The sequence below is a fragment of the Macaca nemestrina genome, chromosome 12 (assembly GCF_043159975.1).
Source record: "Macaca nemestrina isolate mMacNem1 chromosome 12, mMacNem.hap1, whole genome shotgun sequence".
Taxonomy (NCBI): Eukaryota; Metazoa; Chordata; class Mammalia; order Primates; family Cercopithecidae; genus Macaca; species Macaca nemestrina.
The window spans coordinates 45869890-45889563 of NC_092136.1; the positions used below are offsets into that span (position 1 = coordinate 45869890).

The following is a 19674-nucleotide window of genomic DNA, read 5'->3' on the forward strand; positions in this document are numbered from 1 at the left end:
TCAATGAAGCCCTCTGGAATACTCCCTGACCTCTCCTCCAACTCTTTTGCACCTGCTGAGGCCCACAATTAAGAAAACAACCGCAACCTGCCACACCTGTTGACATCCAGGACCTTCCCAATTTCAGCTTCCTCAGCTTGGCCTTTGGTTTATGCAGTTGTATTTTCTCAGGCCACCAACAATGTCCAGACAGATCTTTCTCTACCTGCTCTAAAAATACACCAACCAGCCCTCACCCTGGGCAGACGTATGAAACAAAAAAGCAGCAGAAAGGTGGCAGCTAGCTCTTCTAGCTTTCCACAGATGAAAGTCCTGCTTGGAGGGCTCGTGGTCTCTGCTCTGCATAGAAAATAAATTGAAACCATCTCTAAACACAAGCCCAATTCAAATAAACTTCATCGTCTCTCCCCAGAGACTCTGCCAACATCCCTGGAGGTTGCTTACCACTTTATAATGGTCACAGGAATCCCGACTTTGACCCCGAGTGGGAACCCATAAGTTGATGCTTATAGGCATGGCTCAACCCACAGCAGCAGCACGGTCCTCAGCAGTCAACGTCCCGTGCCCTCTCTGGGGGTGTCTAGTTCAAAGCACTGTGGAAGCGTGTGAAGCCTCCAAGGTTAATTTTAGCTGAAGTCACGCACCCGCTGTGGTCAGATTTTCTTACACAGGCCACCTCCTGAATAGCGGCAGCTTATGTTACCCCAACCCACTGGGCGGCCCTCTGGCCCCCAGCCCTGACTCCAAACTGCTGCAATTCTTCCATCTCCATCTCCCCCATCAAATTCTCACCCTCCAAAATAATCCAACTCTCGGTGCTTACATTTTCATGACACACTCAGGGGAAATAAATCACCACTTCTTTGGCTGCTCCAGGCAAACAAACCTGGGGAATCGTTCCCCCCCTCGGCCCATGCTTGGCAAAAGCTGGGCATGAAGCTCTAGGCCAAGGGACTGTGCAAACTTCACTTGAACCAGGCATTGGCTGCTGAGGCCACACAAGAGCAAAACCTTACATGCTTTCCAACTCCTCCAGTGGGGTTTTGACAATCATCCTCAGAGCTTTTAGTCGCATGGTGCCTCCACGTGCCTCATCTTTTGCTTGACTCTGTTGAAAAGAAAAAACAGTGCCTGCCCTTACATTTCTCTAAAAGGCCAGTGCAGAAGAGGAATCTGCATGTTTCACTGGAAGGTCTCACTCCTGCAAAGAAGAGTTTGAGCCTTCATTCAACTTCGTAGAGATTATGAAAAGGCTACTGAGACATTGGCATGGGTGCCGGATTCCAGATTCCAACAAGGGAATGAGTATAGGCTTCAGGAGGAAGGTTATTAGAAGAAGTACATTTCAGGCCTCGCCTCCTGCCAAGCTCAGAGATAGGGGCCTGTCAACTTCATGATGCAGTTTGTGCAAGAGTTGCTTGCTGGACTGAATTCTGATCTGCTCTTAAGATTGACTTTTTTCATTGTGGACAGGACCATGGAAAGGCGATGGAAAAACTAAACAAATCCAGAGTGGCCTGCTATGATCGCAAACAAACCCCACAGCCTGTAACCTTGAAGACAAAACTCTGGTATGCAGTGTTTAAATTAAGCTAGAAACTGCTCCAAGTAGGATGAAATGCAATGTCTTTGCTCCACCTTAGGTCTACCTGTTATACTGCCAAGGCATCCTAGGTCTTTCCTTCATGTGACTCATTACACTTGCAATTATTTCATTCATTCAGGTATTTATTGATCATATATTCTGGTACTCTGATAAACTCAGAGGATTCAACAGTGTCTAAGGAAGTGCTCTCATGAGGTTTTATTCTATTGAGGATGAGGGGTAGGAGAGACAAAATGGCAATAAAAAATAAGCAAACTAATATTAGAGAATAATAAGTGCTATGAAGACGCATTAGAGAGTGAATGAACAGGAGTAGAAGGATAGTGTGGTAGGGAAATCAAGAATGGCCTCTCTAAGGAGGTAATATTTGATTAGAGACCCAACTGATAAGAAGAGAACAACCCTGCAAAGGCTCAGGGAGTGGTTCTCCCAGACCAGCAGCATTAGCATGGCCTGGGAACTCATCAGAAAAGCAGATTATCAGGCCCACTCCAGGCCTACTGAATCAGAAATTGCGGGGGCGGCAGCTTAGCAGTGCAATTTGTGCAAGAGTTGCTTGCTGGACTGAATTCTGGTCTGCTCTTGAGATCGCCTTTTTTCAATGTGAACAGGACCATGGAAAGGTGATGGAAAAACTAATCAGCAGACTGGGTTTGAACAAGCATTCTGGTGGTCCTCATGCACACCACAGTCTGGGAACCACTAAGCCATAGGAAGACCATTCCAGGCAAAGGATTCTAAAGACAACGTGAATCTGTTTTGCTCACCACTGCAGTTCTCAGCCACTAGACCAGGGCATAGCGCATAGTAGGAATTGAATAAATGTTTTTTTTGACTGCTCACCAAGCTTAAGTCCCATTCCCCTAGAATCCAGATAAAAATCACAAAAAGATAAAAATCACAAAAGGCTATATGCATAAAACTTTAGCAAAAGCAGGCAAAAAGGAAGAGGAGGCAGTCATTTACAATTCCAGGTGGCCAGTGGAAAGCTTTCTGTCATGCCAGAAACTGCCAGCCGCTAAGAGCAACTCTTCCCAATCTAATAAACCTTGGCACCACAAGGTTGGCAATTAGATTTCCTGTAAAAGGCTAAATGTGGTAACCTTCTGCTTCCTGATTCTGAAACTCAGTAAGAAAGGCATTAGTGTGTGGCAGCTGGGATAATCATTTAATTGATCTTTTCCACCCATAGAAGCCTCCCTTCCCTGCTCCAACCAACTGACTTGTAAATCAATGTCACCTTCATTGTGAGCATGAAAAGGCAGGAAAAAACACCCCCCTTCCCAAACCAAATTGGAGTCAATTTCCTAATGGGGCCTGGGTGACACTCTAAATGGGTGCTGCCATTTCTCCCCCTCTGACCTCCTCCTGGGCCACCCACACAGCTCCATCCAGGCCAGTAGGAGAGCCCATGACATACAAAGCAGAAGACAAGAGGTTTCCTACCAGCAGGAACTCCACAACAGAAAGGGTGTGGATTCTGATGTCAGCCGGACCTGATTCAAGTCCCTGAACTGGACAATATTTAGAAAGCAACTAGACAGCCGTTTAGCATGTAGGAAGAGTTCGATAAATCATACACATTTTTCTCTTCCTCCTCAGTGTTGCTGTGTGTCATTCCACCCATTCATTCAACAAATATTTAATAAATACTTACAATGTACCCTTTCTGAGGACAGAATGATGAGCAAAACTGACACAGAGCTTATTGTCTTGAGGGAGTTGACAGATATTAATCAAATAAGGATGCCAAATAAAGATATTATAAAAAGACGCCAAAGGGCAACTGTGACAAATGGAACAAAGGAGAAATACATGGCATCATGAGAGCCTACATTGGGAGAGTTTGATCTGTGTAAAGCTTATTAAAATACAGATGCCAAAACCCCAGGTGGGCATCTACCTCAACCTCAGGCCATAAGGCCCAGGCCCAGGTGTGTTTATTAACAAGCTTCACAGGATGTTCTCACTGTTGGAGTGAAAGCTTACAGATGAACAAAGATGGAAGGCTAGGATGAGCCACGTGGTAATGGATTAGAGTTGAAGACTCTAGAGAAACTAAAAACCACTCTCAGTTTATAAACTAAACTATAGTATAGTTTATCAGTATAAATTACATACTGATCCATATAGTATGTCAGTGTAAAGGAATCTAGATAGGATATTTGTAAATATGTGTACATATCCTTGTTCTTTCAGCTAAAAAGTTCTAAAAATAACAACAGCCCAGTAGCAACAAGCAGATCTAGCCCCTGATCTTGGTTTCTAATAGCATTCTCCAATCAAAAGAACCAGGGATCCTTGGAGAAGTGATTCCTGGACTGGGGCAGGAAGTATTTAAAATAAGCCTGGAGCATAGTATAGTGCCAAAATGTAGGCATGTATCCCCACTCCAAAACACAATGATGGCGTATGTCAAAGTGACACAGGAACCAACTGAAAAAGCTCCCAATGAACGGCCAAAGCTGACCAAGCCCAAAATAATGTGAGCAACAAAATAAAGTAGTACCGGATTATAACTCAAAATGTGAAAGAAATACCCATGGGTTGATACTGCTATAAAGAAATGACTGACTAAATAAATAGAATAGAAAAATCTTCCATGTAAATAGAATTTCAAATAAAGTATGTAGATGTTCTGCTCTCAAGGTTAAGTGTGGGCTGCACAAAGAGTAAAACATGGAAAAGAGGGAAAGAGTAACTTTACAGTGAAGATACCAGACAAACACTATCTCAGCCAGGTGATCGAGGTTAACATAAACATTAGCAAGTCATGTTGATAGCATGACCCTGATAGGATGGGATGAAAAATGTCACTTTACCTCTGTGGTCTTCCTCTCCAAAACCTACAACTTCAGTCTAATTAGGGGAAATGCATCAGACAAACCCCAGTTTGGGGGCAATAGTGAGGAGGTCCATTCTACAAAAATACCTAACTATAACTTCTCAAAACCATTAGGAGCATCAAAAACAAGGCAAGTCTGAGAAGCTGTCAAGCCCAGAGAAGCCTAAGGACGCATGTCAGCTAAATCAAATGTAGTGTCCTCGATGGGATCCTGAAACAGATAAAGGTCATTAGGTAAAAACTAAGGAAATCAGAATAGAGTATGGACTTTAGTTGATAATATTTCAATGTGGGTTCATGGGTTCACTAACTGTGGCAAATATGCTATGTGAATATTAGTTATTAATAATGGGTGGGGTATATGGCAACTTTCTGTACTATCAACTTTTCTGTAAAATTAAATCTAGTCTTAAAGTTTATTTTTTAAAAAAGAACAATTACAAAACTCCATAGTTGACTACGGTGTGAAACCAGGTTTGAAAACCCAATGCTTAATCCTCCATGGATAACACGTGGATTTAGCCATTTCATGAGCAGAATGCTAGCCTGATGTTTGATTTGAGATCAGAAAATTTCAGAAACTCTCATGTGTGTGTAAACACACAAACAACATACAAGGGTATGTGAATATAAAGTTTATACCCTAGTTATTATGTACAAGAAATTCTTCCTGCATGCATGAATTTCCTAGAATACTCATTAGTAACTGTTCAGGATAAAAGGACTTAACAAAAAAGAAGCCATTCAAAACTCCAGGTTTTGCTTTGATCCATTCAAAAGGGCCATGAAAGAACTATTTGTGTCCAAACAATAAGTATTGGGAATCTCCAGTTAACAACGCTGAGCTCTAACTCAAAAGCTCCCATTTGTTCTTAGATAAAGATTCTGCATTTGGTTCTTCCTCACCATTAAAAGAAGGACTCAAAAATGCCGGAGGTTCCCTCAAGTTTACTTGATGTGAGACACTGTAATTAATAATCAATAAACTAGAAAAAATCAGATCCTAAGATCACCAGTAGCATAAAAATGTCTCCAAAATGAACTAAATATTCAATAACCCATGATGTGAAGATTTATTTCTAAGGGCAAAAAAAATCCCCCATATGACTGGTAACATAAGCCAGGTTTTACCAGCAATAGGTGGCAGCATTTCTATTCTCTGGGCCACATTCTACATAATTGTACTGACTATTAATAGACAATAAAAAGACAATTGTTTTTTAAGGTCCTAGTGTAACTCTTGTTTTCCACTAGCAGATAAACTTGCTACAAATCTCTTTTGCCAGAGATAACAAACTCACATCTCTTCTTTTTTTAATAAATAAAAGAAAAAATAATAAAGTGACAAATTAATTTCTCCAAACTTAATAAAACTAATTTAATCATTTTGTGCAGGCCATCTGCTTCATGGATGCATATCTAACTGCATTTTCTACTGCCTGATAACTTGCTTAATTCAGTTAGCTCTTGTGACCCCACTTTTGTGTTCAGTTCTCAATGGGACCTTTCCTTGGCGGCTTCTGACAGCTCCTAGGCAGGAGCTGACTGAGCCAGAGGAGTGTTCCCCCATGGAGTGGCGATGCAACCCCTCTCCAGCTGGTGCCCCTCAGTGAATGAAGTTTTAAGGAGGGCAGCTAAGATGGCCGGAGTTTTAGTGGAACTGAGGCTGGACAATGGGTACCACTTAGCACTTCCTATGTGCCACACACTAAGCCCTTTATATGTGTTTGCCACATTTAATCCTCACAATCTTAGAGTTAGTTTCTGTGACTAGTCCCATTTTTCAGAGAAGTTAAAACACTTGTTTAAGGACTTATAGCCAGGTCCCAATACCAAGCTCATCTCACCCGACAGCCACCTGCCACTATGCAGGTAATTCACCATGACAGAGTGGCCACTCCTAAGTTGGCTTAAGCTGAGGCACCAATACCACAGTTAGTGGTTACTAAAGTAAGCAAGCGCAGGACAAATATGCAAAATGCAGAATTTCAAGGAATATCAAAGAGCCAGTTTCACAACTTTTCCTGCTGTATCAGATGGAGGATAGAAAAACAGGTGAACGTGTAGAGAGATAATTTTTTGAGAGGAGGTTATCATTGGAGAACACTGCTATGAGCACATCCTTTGCTCACCCACTCAAACCTAGTGGGTGGGTGAGAACTTCAGCAGGGTCACTGGGGAGCCTGCGGTGGATATCCCTGCAGTTAGGGATGCTGTGGCCTGAGGCCTGACTCCTGCCCTGAGAATCTAGAGGGAGAGAGAAGAGCATGGCTAATGGTTCAGTGGTAGCACCAGAGGATGGTTCCAGGCTGGGATTGGCCTGCAGCCCCCACCACTGGGGCAAGGAATTCAAAAGTCTCATTGGAGAGAGTGTGCACAGAGGTGCATTTTGGGTTCTAAGAAGGGACCCTAAATGTGCCCCAAAAAAGAAAGGCCCAGCTTTTAGCAGAGCAGGAAACCAGCTCAAGAAGGCAGCATCTAAATAAGCATCTTTGTCTTCTGTGTAGCTCCCTGGGGGTGGAGCAGGAAGGTGAGGGTGGAGGAGGCCAGCTGCTTTCACTCTCCTTCTTCAGGGTCCTGACCAGAATTCCAGTTTAGAGCTTTGGTTTGTATTGTGGAAGGGATATTCTAATTTATCATATGAAACTATCTTTGCAAATTATCATGACCATCGGACTTTCTATGAATGAACAGAAAGGCCATGGGTTGCTGATGCCTTTACCCCCATGGCAGGGAAACTCCATGGGCTTTGTCCACAATCCATACATCACATTTCCCCCATATGCTGGTTACATAAGTAGTCTCAATTCTAGCTGTGCATCAGAGTCCATGGGGGAGCTTTTAAGAAACACAGATGCCTGGGTCCCATGTTTGAAGCATGTGAGTCAGTAGGTTTGGATGACCATTTTTCTTTTCCCTTCAAGGATCTCAAGAGGATTCTGATGCCCAGGCAGGGTTAGCTATCATACCACACTCTACATAGAGATATATAGATAATTATCTCTGAAAGAGGAAAGAGGGGCATTTCATTGACACCCAAGTTACTTCTTAATATTTAGAAAATCTGTATTATATGGTGAGTGGGACAGCGAGGCTTAAGTGTTCCCCCAAAAGGAGGGTCTCTAGCATTGTTTTTTCTAATTCATCAAAGCATCAGTATACAAAGCCTCTATGAGATTACCAAAAGAAATTCCCCATCCCCTCTTTAGAAATGAATCTCCACTTTAAAAATAAAACAACTGAGATTCAGAGACACGATCTGCCCAAGGTCTAGTAGTTAACAAGAAGCAAAGTTGACATTCGACCAAGGTTTTCTGCTTTCAAAGACCAGGTTATCAATCATCATACCTTCTTCTTTCTAAGAATCAACACTGATATGAGAGATCAAGAGGTTCTCTCCCTGGCCCCAGGCCTGATCATGTTCCAAATTTTAAGTTGAAGAAATGCAGGTACTTGAGATGAAAGGGATCTGATGACAACAGAAGTGACTGATGCAGGATAATTTCCTACACAGAACTGCAATGTCAAGGCCACTAAGAAATAGTTATCACTTACAATGTAATATCCCTTTGATGGAGAAACAGAAGTCAGGAAAGGAATATTTTCCAATGAAACATTCACTGGAGAATTCAGCCATCTATAAAATACATTAGGTTATAAAGCCAGAAGGAATCTTGCCTGACATTTTAGGGCCTTGTTTATTTTCATATAAGAGTGTGGGAAAGAAACTCTATAAAGATGGAACACTGGTTACTACACTAAAGCAAATGCAGCATGAATGAGCTTTAAAAATTGCATGTTCAATCAACTACTTAACTCCAAGTGACTGAGCTATCAGGGGACAAAATAAATAAATAAAAACCTCTGTAGTGAAATTCCAGGTTCAGAAATCAGACACGCATGGTTTCATGGAAATTATCCAGGCTTTGATTCTAGGCAGAAGTCGGTTTGAATTCTGGCTCTGTCACTTATGAACTGACCTGGTGACTCTGGGATAGCAGTTTAACCTTTTGACCCTCAGTGTTCTCTTCTGTGAAATGGAGATGTGAATGCTCTGGTTTAGAAGGACGTTGTGGGGATGAGAAGTACATTTGGTAAAGTCCCAGCAGCCACAACACAAGCGTTCCTCAAGATTATCTTTTGAAGAACCTAGATAAACATGGTTAGATATTTCAAATAAATGGAAAGAGACAGCCTGATAAGGAAAGGCAGCTCACAGCTCATGAAATTTTAATGTCAGTGACAGTTCAGGTTTGGCCCTAGTCAATAGGAACCATAAATAGCTGTCACCTAATGGCCGTGTCCTCTTGAAAATAGGTTATTCGTCTGAGTCCATCTCCCAGAGGACAGCTGCAAATACCATCAATACTGGCACTAAGCAACAGCCTTATTTATAGCCAAGGGACAGATTCCAAAGATAGAAGAAGTCATGGACACTGAACCCCCATCTCCAAATTCTCATTCCTAGAGGACTGAGAGGTGAGGCTGGAGAGTAGGTCTTAGAGGAATGCCTGTGACAGTGGAGAAACTGTTAATAAAAGTGACAAAAACTAAAAATAAGAAGAGGTCTGAAAAAAGAAGCCATGAGGGAAGAAAATGTAAGTAGTGCTACATATGCCTGGCTTTGCTGAATCAGCCATCACTCATCATTGAGACTGCCTCATCTCTCAGCTCACACTTAATCTTTAAAAATTGGAAGACCTGTCAGAATCTGTCAGTATGCATCCAGATTCAAATGAGGGCCAGAAAGTCTTCCCTTGGCCACCCCTGCCTTGAAACCATTCCCAAGTACCTACAGAACCAAGTCCTACTTCCTTAACTTGACTTTCAAGAACTGCCACTTAAGCAGGTGCCCTGATTTCCCACTCCTCCCTTTCACTTCAGCCCAATTCAACTACTGGTGATTCCTCATAAAGAACCAACTCTTTCCAGCCTCTGGGCCTTTACTCCTGCAGTGGGAATGCACAGTCTTCATAAACTGGGATCCTACGGGTTTCTCAAAAAGCACTGGGTTAGAATGCCACTCTTCATCCCAAACTTTTCCTTGGCCTTTTCATCCAGTTCCTTACATGTCTTATCCCCGATTTCACATGTCAAAGTCTCTAACAGCAGGATCTATGATCATTATCTCCAAATCCCCTTGTAAGTTTCATGTCAACTCAAGTGCCAATAAATGTTTATCAGATGGATGGATGGATAAATAGATGGATGGAAGGACAGATAGAAAAATGGACAGATTTGATGGATTACAAAGAAACCACCAAAGGAACACATTATCCACTATGTCATTGTCATTGAACACAGCCAGGAGATGGAATGTCCTGGTTATCACAATACGCTGATTAACAGAATGCTCCTCCCACAAGACCATCCACAGATTCAACCACTGATAACTGACCTTCTCAAGATTAAAATAAGATCCACCCTGAATTTCAAATGGACTAAAAAAGACTGTCTCTTGTTGATGATTCATTCAGCACTTATATATCTTGCAAGACTTGGGGCTGGAAATTGCAATTGCCACTGCACTGAGGTATGTGAGAGGGATGGCTTACAAAGAGTACTGATTAAAATAATCCTAGATAACTAGACATACACTTGGTGAAGTTGTAATTGAAAACGAATAATTTTTTTCCATATTCCCTTCTTCAATGGAGACCTATGAGTATGAACATTATCTATTTTCAACCAGATGACCCTAACAAATCTCCAGAGACATGAAGGACACACACACACACACACACACCTGCTCTCTTAAGTGCATGAGGTCTGGCTCTTCTCATTGACCTAATGAGTAGACCTGGATTCAGAAAGTCAGTAGTAAAAGTCATTAAGCAAACTGGCCACAGATCACCTTATACCATATCACATTTGTCTCACCTTTCATCCTAGCCACACCCCTTTCAAGCTCTACTCTACCCTTGTCAATTGTTCCTAGACAAGGGCCATGTTTGTTTGACCACTTTCCAATTTGATAAGCCACAGATGGGGCGAGGCAGAGGAAACACACGTCAAACAAGTCAGATTGCTATTACTTTTAACTTGCCTTTTTCAAGCTCTCAGGTAGAAGAACTGGTTCTGCTGCATGCAGAATTTTTCCATTGCAAAAGCAGGGTGAAGAATGAGGGGCTTTCCTGGACTATACATTATCCTCTACCATTGGGGGAATCCCCAAGGGCTCATTTAAGAGTTTCCTCTCACAAGCACCTTCCCTGCCCCAGGGCATTCTGCTCTATCTCAATTAATTATATGCAGCATCTCAATGAAGCCTCACAATATCCTATGAGGCAGGGATGACTAATTCCATTTTGCAGATGAGGACACTGACACTCTATAGAGGTAAGTAACTTGCCTAAGCCACGGACAGGATTTGGACACATATCTGAAGCTCTGTTCCCACCATTTCGTGGAAAAAGTGGAAGGATGTAGCATTTCATGCTGCCAAATGCTTTCTTGGCCCCTAAGGCAGCCTCTGCAGTGTGAGGCATTCTCTGCTAAAGGGCATTAAAGGGTGAGCAGATACTCACCAGAGGGAGCATCTCCCTGCCTGCATTTTCAAGACAAAGCTGATGTGCTCTGTGTGATCAGAGACTCCATCTGAGTTCAACAGATGCACTGGAGATTCTGTTGTGTAGTTTTGATATCCAGCACCAGCACAACATGCCCACCTGGGAATATTTTGGTGCCAAGAATGAAGAGAAGGGAATGCACTGCAGAAATATTAACCTTGGCAGCCTCCTGCCACAGTAAACCACTGGTTGAACTTTAATGAAATTTTGCACAAGAGCAGAAACATCTGTATTGCCGATAAAAATAAACCCCAGCCTGGAACACACAACTGTCTCTGCGCAAGAACACGACAAACCTGGAAACGAATGGAAAGGAGGCCCTTCTCTGTGATCAAAATGGCTGTTTATAACAGAGAGGAAGCAGCTGCTCCCCTCTGTCTGTCTTCCTAGTTAGGGTTAATGGCTTCTTGGGAAAGAAAATATATTCTAAATTTGTGCATCTGAGGTTTTCCTAGAAGGCTGATTTGTGTGGGAGAGCAGAGGTCCTGCAAATTGCCTGTCCCCATTGACTCTCTCATCCCCACAAAACCATTCTCCAGGATGAAAAAACATTTATGTAATTTTTTTTTTTTTTTTTTGAGAAACAGGGTCTCACTCTGTCACCCAGGCTGGAGTGCAGTGTCATGAGCACAGCTCACTGCAGCCTCGAACTCCTGGCCTTAAGTGATTCTCCTGCCTTGGTGATGTACTATTCTTAACCAATACTGGCACTATAAGGCCTAATTGCTTTAAGTATCTAAATAACTCATCCAAAACCAAAATTAAGAGCATGGACATTAACTTATGTAAAAGATGCAAGAATAAGAGGCCAGTTCACAGATCACAGGTGGCTGGGGTAGGCACAGCAATCACATGAAGTTACTATACAGTGTGGCATGTTCCTCTAGGTAGTCTTTCTTTAGAAAAAAGAGCACAGGCCCTCCTGGAACCCAGAATCAGAGAATTCTGTGAATGGAAGAGGCCAGCCAAGCCCTCTAGCCCAATCCCACTCCTCTTTGATGCATGAATCCCTTGCACAAGCTCCATGCCAAGTTTCCCTCAACTGCCAGTGGTAAAAACCTTCTGACCTCCTATGAGAGCCATTTGGCACTAATCTCAGAAAACTCTACCTCCAACTGAATTGAATTTTGGTCCCAGTTTGGTGAAGAACCCCAGGGATTAATCCTTCTAGCCCTTTGGAGATAAAAGGTGGCATAGTGTCTCTTGCGTGAGTCATAATATCATAAAAGAGTTTCAAATAAATACTCTTCATAGAACAAAGCTTTGGTTCTCTCACCACCCTGGCTATTCTCCTCTGGACAAAGGTGATGATGGATAAGGTCGGCAATGATAATTATTAAAATAAAAGCAATGATTTTAGCTCTCATTAAGCACATACTGTGTGGCACACACCATACTACATGCTTTATATGCAGTTATCATTGAATCCTCACAACAACCCTGGGAGTTCAGGACTATTATCCTCTTAATTTCACATTTTGAAGAAATAGGAGCTCACAGGTGATGTAACTTGCCCAAAGTTACAGAGCTAGTAAATGATGGTGCCTGGATTTGAACTCAGACTCAGCCAGAGGCTGCCCTTCTTTGTCACCATGCCTCCAGAAGATGGGGGCATATTCCAGCTCAGCCACATCCTCCGAAAGTAGTCCCCTGTGGCGTTAGCCTGGCTCACGATCCTCAGGGCTTGGAGGTCCATGTGCCTGACCCTACACTTCCACTTTCAGGTGGAGGCCGAAACTGCCTTGCTCTACTGAAAAGAAAAAGATCCAGGGAGACGTAAGCCTCAAAGAGGGAAGAGGAAAAGGAAAGTGGGAGGCAGTGAGGACACATTTTGTATCATTTAGCAATGCTGGGCTTGGAGAGGACACAGCAAAGGGAGAGGTGCCTGAGGAGGACAGCAGAGGGCTGGCAAAGGACTCTGCCTTTTGGGAGACCCAGTTAGTCAGTTCAAAGAGGAGAGGGGCAATTTGCTGCCCACAGGCAGGGGGCAGGCCGCATCACCACAGACTGACTTTGTGTCTACCATTTTCCATTCCCTAAACTGGGATGGGGTCCTGCTGTTGCCAAACTGGTTGGACTAAGTCACAGACAGAAAAAATGACCTGTCTGGCTGCCACATCCCTGATCAAAGCTGACTCATTTCAAAGGCGAACTGTCAGCAAGTTGGGAGATTGTAATCAGACAACGAAAAATAAACTATACGGTTACTTCAGGGGTTAAAATACAAAACCTCCCTAAAAAAATAAAGTTATCTTTTGTGCTTTTGAAATGTTCAGTCCTAACAACCCCATGAGGAAACTTATCAGGAACTAATTAAAATACATCTGGGTCCTGAGGTAAGACCTACTGTTCATTTGGCCTCACGCCTTGTCTAGGATGGGGAAATTTTCTGAAGCTTAAATAAATGACCCAAGGCTAGAGACCAGACTAGCATCCCAGGTGTTTGGAGAGCCCAATGTTGCTTCCATACACCTTCACATTTTAATCATGGTGCAATGAAAACACAAAAGTTCCCAAAAGATACACACATATACACATATTTATCTATACACACATGCATACAAACATATACACACACACACCCCTACACACCCACTCTCCTTTTTTTCTCTCTTTTTAGAAAAACAAATAATCGTCAAGCTATCAAGTTGGAGCACACTAAGCTTGCATTTCAAGATAATTTGGTTTAAGATTCCTTTAGAAGCTGGATTTTCAGAGTAACATGATTTGGTCAAGAGAGGGATTTTTTTGAGCAGGTCCTAGGGTGTCTACTTAGAAATGGGAAGAAGAATTATTTTACATTTGATATGTTGAAGAGAATGGAAGTTTTTCTTGCTTCTCAAACCATGAGAGACTTGAAAACTTCTATGAAGCCCATACATGTTCCCAGGAGGGGACAGCCTTGCCTGGTCTCCTGGAAGTCAACTGGAATCCTCTCTCTGTGTGAGACTGTGGGCTGCTCCCCAAGTGCTAGAATATCCAGAGAACCCCACAAAGCCCAGACTTGTCAGAAGTGGGCCCAGCCCCACTCTCCCCATACAGAACTGCCAGCGAGGACAGCAAACTCCAGTGTGCAGGGAGGAGCGTCAGTCTAGCTAGTGGGGAGGACAGAGGTGCAGTGGGGATGATGGATAGGAGAGGTTGGGAGAAGCACTGTGAAACCATCACTAATGTCATACCTGCATTAATCAAACAAAGTGTGTCAATTTAATAGAAGATGAGGGGCTCCCTTGAGCTCCAGGAAACTGCCAAGATGCATTTTCCTATTCAAGTTTGCAGCCCTGGGCTCAAACCCAGGGACAGTTAAAATAATTTCTCCATCAAATTACTCTTGTGAAAAGGAGCATGTTCCAGCCTCCTAACTGAAGAAAGTCACTTAAGTCCATATAAAGTAGAGTCTCTCAGGGCTCTGCTCTCCCCACCAATATATGTGGAATATAGCAAGTGGGAGGCAAAGACAAGAAAGAACAGAGTGGGTGTGGGGGGGTGGGTTCCAAAAAGCACCCGCACACCTGACCTCACTATCTCTATTGCACTTGGGACTCTATTCCCTTAACGGTTTGCACATGCTCTGCGGGAAAAACAAGTAAATGCTGGGCTGTCCTGGCAGAGGCAGGTGACAGACTTTCTGAAGCTCAAGGGTTGCCCAGGAGCTTCTGAAGCAGCAGTTCTTCACCCCACACCCTCCCCGCCCCCATCCCACACCACTATAACAGGCGTCCTGGCCAGTTGCAGCCCCGCACCTAATTTGGGAGATACCGGGTTCATTGTACAGGGCAACTGATTCCAAATCTCACACTGTCTGCCCACACTAAGATCCACTGGATAGTTCTATCTATTCACCTAGGGTTGTTACTTTTTAGTAGGGTTTTGGTGACAGGGACACAACACTGAGCATTTGTAGAACTAACTCAGTGAAGGTCTGTAATCTGGAATGCCCTCCTCACTCTTCCTTACCTTTCTAAGTCCTATGAAAATGTTCTATGCTGGTAGTTCCCCACCTGTGGGCCCAGAATCCCTGGAGTTCTTGCAGGTGAAGCAGTAGGGTCTCTTGGAATTCATGTGGGCATAAGAATGCTTTCAATCAATCAGCAGGAAAAGGCACATCTGCTAGTGTCGGCCCTCAATGGTTGCTGAAGTTGCTTCATGCCACTCTTCTGTTAGGACTTTCAATATCATCCTGCTAACCTCAAGATAAAGTCCCAGCTCCTGACACCTTGGCATGGTCTTGCAGGACCCAGCCTGTGCTCACCTCTCCTCCTTAACCACCTCGTGCACTTCCTCTGAGCAGAGTGGAGGGGATGTGTGCTAAAAGGGTTACAAGAATACTAACTGGGGTAGTCCTGTTATTTCAGTTCTGTAAATTTAGGGATTTTGTTTCCAGGAGTCCATAGATTCATAGGTCGAAGTCAGGCATTGCCAGGAAAACTATAGGCTTTGAAGTTAGTTAAACCTAGATTTTAAAATCTCCACCATCCACTTGGTAATGCCAGGCAAGTTACTTAATATATCAGAACCTTGCTTTTTCTCTGTCTGTAAAATGGGTACATGTGAAGGCATCTAGGACATAATCCATGTAAAGCATCTGACACGGTATTTGACACAGTATCAGTTGTAGATCCCCAAAATACCAACTCAGGCTTCCAAAGTCGAGTTAAACTAAAACAGTACTTTATCCACAGTCAGAAACAAGCATGAGGGCTCCCCGTGGCCAGCCTCCCTTCCAACAACTAGGGTCATTTCTAGTCATCCTCATTCATGCATGAATCATCCCCTCCCCACATCTTTTTAAAGCCATTTTCCCACAGCAGAGGAGATTGGCAGTGATGATTTCAAACTAGATTTATGAAAACCCATAACTAGAAGATTAAAATTCCAAATGTCATCTAGATAAGATGGGCCAGATGCTTGGAGAACTGCAAAAGCTTCAAGCTCTCTGCACTGGCAGAGAAGTTGGAGCAGTCAAGCAGTCATGTCTGAGCACTTCTCTTGGTGAGAAGGGAGTGCATTTCTGTCTATTACTGGAAGGAAGAGCCACATTTTAACTGGACTGAGTAGGTACACTGCATCTGCTAGATGAACCATCAGCTGGTGTTTGGTGTGGACTTCAATTCACTGGGAGACAACTGTGATCTGGACTGGCTCACTGGCCTTCCTCTGGGTGGGTCTGGAATGTGTGTCTATCTATGCTGAGGTCTTTACTAGAGACCAGAGGGAGGGGATCACTCCATGGCCACTAGGAAAGAAAAGCCCTGGAGGTTACATCATCAGACATCAACTGATTTAAGCTGGTCAGAACCATCTCCCACAGATCCCAACAAGCTGAAAAGGAAAGGTGAAAAGTATTTCCAGAACTCATACCATATGCATACCCACCAGGGTGAAAGCTTTATACCGGTGACTTCATTGAGTCCTCGGGACCAGCTGAGGAGGGACACTGTTATCCCTCCTGTACAGAAAGGAAAACTGGTGCCCAGGGAAGCTAAGAAAGATGCCCATGTTCTATAAGCTCCCAACACAAACTGGCAGAGCAGGGATTCAAAGCAGATATTTCTGAATTCAAAAATCCATCCATTGTCCAAGAACTGGCTCCTTCCAACCAGAGCCGCCACATCTCATTGTCTGTGTCCACAGAAGCTGGCTCGCTCCCACTCACTGTCATGACCAGAGTGTCTCAGGTCAGAAGGCCAATCAAATCTTCCACATCATGGTCAAGGCATTAAAAAACAGCACAGAAAAGAAAAAGAGAGAATGAGTGGCATTTACAAGTTGAGCCTTGGAAATAGTCTAAGATAAAAACTCTCCATGAGTGAAAGAAAAATGCTTTTCAGAAAGAACCTACTCTTAGCCTTCTGAACTGTGCAATATGGGGATGGGAGGAGGTGGAGAACATAATTGCAGCTGAAATGGATGGCAAATGCCAATAGACAATAAAAACCACTGGTGGCCAAACCAAGAGCCTAAAACCACCTGAGATTCAGGAATTGCTAGGGAAACAGTTCATGCTCTTTGAAAAGCCAATAAAGACCAGGAGGTGGGGAGGGGAAGTGGGGGCACTCATCTACTGCTCTTGTCTCCTAGCTGCTCTCTGATTCTGGCCTTTTCTCATGCCAACCAGGCCCACATTCTCCTGCTCGATCCTCTACATGCCTCCATCACATCACTCTCTGGCTCTCAAACTGCCAGTGACCCCTCATACCGTTTGAGATAAAGTTCAGCATCCTTAGCCTGGCACTCAGGACTCATCATATCCCTGCCTCAGCCTCACCTGGTTTCTGCAATATGGAGTTGGCAGGGGATGGAGGAGAAGAAAAGTGGGGGCCAAAATGGATGCCGAGTGCCAAGAGACAATAGAGCCATGGGGAGACTACCTAATCAGAGAAAGTGTGCAAATCTCAGCTACATGGTAATAAGCAGCAAGTACCAGCAAGGCCACAGGAAGAAGAGAATAGAATTGGCTTAATCTAGATCTTGCAGAATTCTGCTCAGGGTGTGTAGGGGCATGTGGTAGTAAGGTTTGGATGAGAAACAGTCAGAGATGGAGTAGTGCAATGCTACCAACTTATCTCCACCAGCCTTCCCTCCACAGAGAGGTGGTATGGCTTAGCAACTGGGCACACCGGTTTCAGGGCCAGCCTGACCTTTGTTTAGCATCATGGCTCAGCTGCCTAATAGCTGTGTGACCTTGTCAGGGAGGAAGATTACTTAGGTTCTCTGAGGCTAAAATGGGAAGAAATAACATTCAGATGAAGAACTAAATTACTGCATGTAAAACATTTTCAGTACAATGTATGGCACCAAGAAAGGGTTCACAATAAAGAAGGTTGAGGATTTTCAAGTCCTCATGCCAGCAGACAGGTTTGTTTAATTTGAGTTCTGTCAATGAGGTGCACCTGCATGAGGAGTGCGGCACAGGCCCTCATTCTTGTTGTAATACACATTAGGAGGGTCTGGTTGAACTCTTGGTTTCAAGGTCAAACTACTATAGATGAGCACCCCTAGATCTAACTTCTGTTCTTTGTAACTTCTCATTTCTTTTCTTCTAGAAATTCTATAAGTATCCAACTCCCTGTATGAAATATCTTCTTGTTTGAGGTACGAAGAATGGTTCCTAGTTCCTGGACTATCCCCCCACTGATGAATTCCCTAATTTGCTATTTAGCTCCTTAAGCTCAGTAACTACATACTATGCATATGCAGTTCAGTGCTTGGCCCTACTCTTAGCAGCTGCTCACTACATGAGTCCATAAGGAACCCAGATTCATTTTCATTCAGGAGCCAGCTAAACCAAAATGGGTTTCTCAAAGCCACTACAGTCTGTGGAACTAATAAATGAAAGTATATATTGCCTAACCATGCCTATGGCCAAGCAGGGCTCAAAGTATCTACAAAACCTTTTGCTGGGCAAAGAAATAACCACAATTTGTTCCATGGCAAACTGGAAGGACAAAAGCAGATCTGTCACTGAGACAAATCTTCATCACACTTTCCAATCAACATGAGGAGGCAAATTTAGCACGAAGTGTTAGACTAAAACTTTCTGACCATTCTGTGAGCTTTAGTTTGCATTCCCATTCCCCTGTCTTCCTTTCTCTCTGGTCAATAAGAGTTAGACTTACTTTATAAAACTCTGTTTCACAAACTGCAGTAGATGAACCACTCATGGTATAATCTGTAAGATTTCAGACTGTACACTGGTGAACATCTTAATAGCTATATATTTATTTTTATGATTACTTTCTATTTTGCCCAATACTGCTTCTGCATTTACCACTAGAATATTGTTTCCTCTTTATTTAAATTTATACAGATTAGGTAGTCAGTTTGAAGGAAACAAGTAAATAAGGGGCATAAGTGATAGACAAATAAGGCAAAAATTCTAAATATGCCATAAGAATGATAAGCTTGGGTGACATTGACTTAAATCAAATCTTACAAATAAATGTTCTGGGGAATTCCAAATATCTAATCTATTTGGCTTATCAGGACAGCAGTATGAGATGGCTCTAAGAATGTTCACAATTCATTTTAAATAACTTCTGTCCCATTTCTCTTCTCAGGCCCTTGGGAATAGTTTGGTCTTACAGGAAACTGTTAGAAAGAGTCAGGAATTTCAATAGCCTTGCACAGACTGTGGCACTGGACAGGTTATTCAGCCTTGTTTGCCTGCACTCCTGTACCTGGGAAAGGAAGCTACTGAGTATGCCTACTCCATAAGGTACTGAGTACAGCAGAAAGACGCCACTAGGCCTTTTAAATTAAATCATTAATTTCAATGGTTGTCTTTATTGCAATTGTTTTCTTTCAATTCTGTTTTCGAGATACATACATTCCTAGAGTTGAGGGAGAGGAAAGATTTGCAATAAATTATTCAAATAAATGAATATTAACTGGGAAAAGCCACAGAGCCATGGCTGCAGAGGTAAGTTTACCTCAAGGATACAAATTCACAATTATGTGAGGGAAAGGAGGTTGGCATTTTCTCTCTAGTCATCCCATAAAAATGCTACTAGCACTTAGGTCTCTCCGCCCAAACCCATTACAAGGGGGCATAACAGGAAAGATCAGGAACAAAGCCAAGGAAGTAACTCACTGCTAACAGGACAGAATGAAGCCACATTCTCTGTGGACCTACCATGGTCATTTTTAGCTCA

The 19674-nt window shown here is 43.1% G+C and overlaps 1 protein-coding gene across 13 annotated transcripts in view; it reads right to left on the bottom strand.

Moving 5' to 3' along the window:
- The window catches only part of LOC105486999 (neuron navigator 2), a 767789-nt gene that overhangs the window by 305429 nt on the left and 442686 nt on the right, over positions 1-19674 (bottom strand). The window contains exon 1 of one of the 13 annotated variants that reach the window (XM_071074972.1): positions 1017-1108. The exons of the other annotated variants lie outside the window; for them this stretch is intronic. The gene's annotated coding sequence lies outside the window, so the exon portion shown is untranslated. Of the gene's footprint in view, positions 1-1016; positions 1109-19674 lie in introns of those variants that run through there. 13 annotated transcript variants of the gene reach the window in all.